Source organism: Leucoraja erinacea, unplaced genomic scaffold (genome assembly GCF_028641065.1).
Source record: "Leucoraja erinacea ecotype New England unplaced genomic scaffold, Leri_hhj_1 Leri_1055S, whole genome shotgun sequence".
NCBI lineage: Eukaryota > Metazoa > Chordata > Chondrichthyes > Rajiformes > Rajidae > Leucoraja > Leucoraja erinaceus.
In genome coordinates, this window is record NW_026575292.1 from 25,413 (window position 1) to 26,446 (window position 1,034).

Genomic DNA, 1,034 nt, shown 5'->3' on the forward strand with positions numbered 1-1,034 from the left:
TTACAAAACCTCCAGGAAAACGAGGGGTCACTGGCTGAATGCCAAGGGAGCTGACACTCCTACCCCAGTGCTATTGCACTAGCCATCTCCCTTGTCGAGGGATTGATGCGCCAACGGAGTTTGAGGTATGCCTCCTCCAATTTATAGCACACCCTTTTGCTCCCTCTTTTGAGGCTTGCTAAGGAGGCCAGGGCTGGGCTGGCTTAAACGCTGGGCAGGCGGACGAGAACAGGAGTATGCCAGGGGAGCAGGATCAGGAAGAGCTGCTGGGTGTCGTGGGCCACTACATGGCTCCTCCACGCGACCATCTTCCCAAACAAAGCCCTGCAGGAGTAGGCCTTTCTAGAGGTAAATCTGCAGGCAGCTGGGTCAGCAGACTCGCAGACAAGAGCTAAAAGCAGCGAATTCTGAAGCTCCTAACAGAAGGGTCGAGATGTCACCGCCTTTGCTCGTTTCCATGGATCATACTCACCTGGCAGGCGAGATGCCATGATCACCAAGGTGGTTCTCCCAGGATGAGGCTATCCCGTTGCACTTCGAGTGTGCTGACGCCTAAGATGTTCCCAAATTTGGGATACTCGACTGACATTTGTGCATATAAGACCTGCCCTCAACCCCAAATATACGGGGCTATGCAAACCGCTGCTGCGGGAAGAGAGGCAGCTAAACCTGTGCGCCTCATGAGGGCAGGCCATGGAACGAGCAGGACATCGCATCCAACACCCAGCTTGCAGCACCCCTCGGCATCCACCAGCAAATATCGAACAAGGACTGGTGAAAGCCTGGCGACCACTTCACATTACCCCCAAAGTTCTTTTTAGACGGGGCCCAGAGCGGAGCCGTGGGAAAATGCGCCGCCCCACCGACAGCACCAGCATACCAGCAAACTAGGCCTTCATGAAAAAAACAATAAACATGGAGGTAGGTAGTCTGGTTCCTCCCAGTTTACACAAAATAAGGGTGCTCTACTAACTGCGGGGGGGGGGGGGGGGGGGGGGGGGCATTTACGCTTGTTGATAAAAGCATGGGGTGCT

General features: G+C 54.7%; 1 pseudogene; it reads left to right on the top strand.

Moving 5' to 3' along the window:
- The first annotated feature begins 464 nt into the window (after positions 1–464).
- On the top strand, positions 465–608 carry LOC129715200 (U1 spliceosomal RNA; annotated as a pseudogene).
- Positions 609–1,034: the final 426 nt, after the last annotated feature.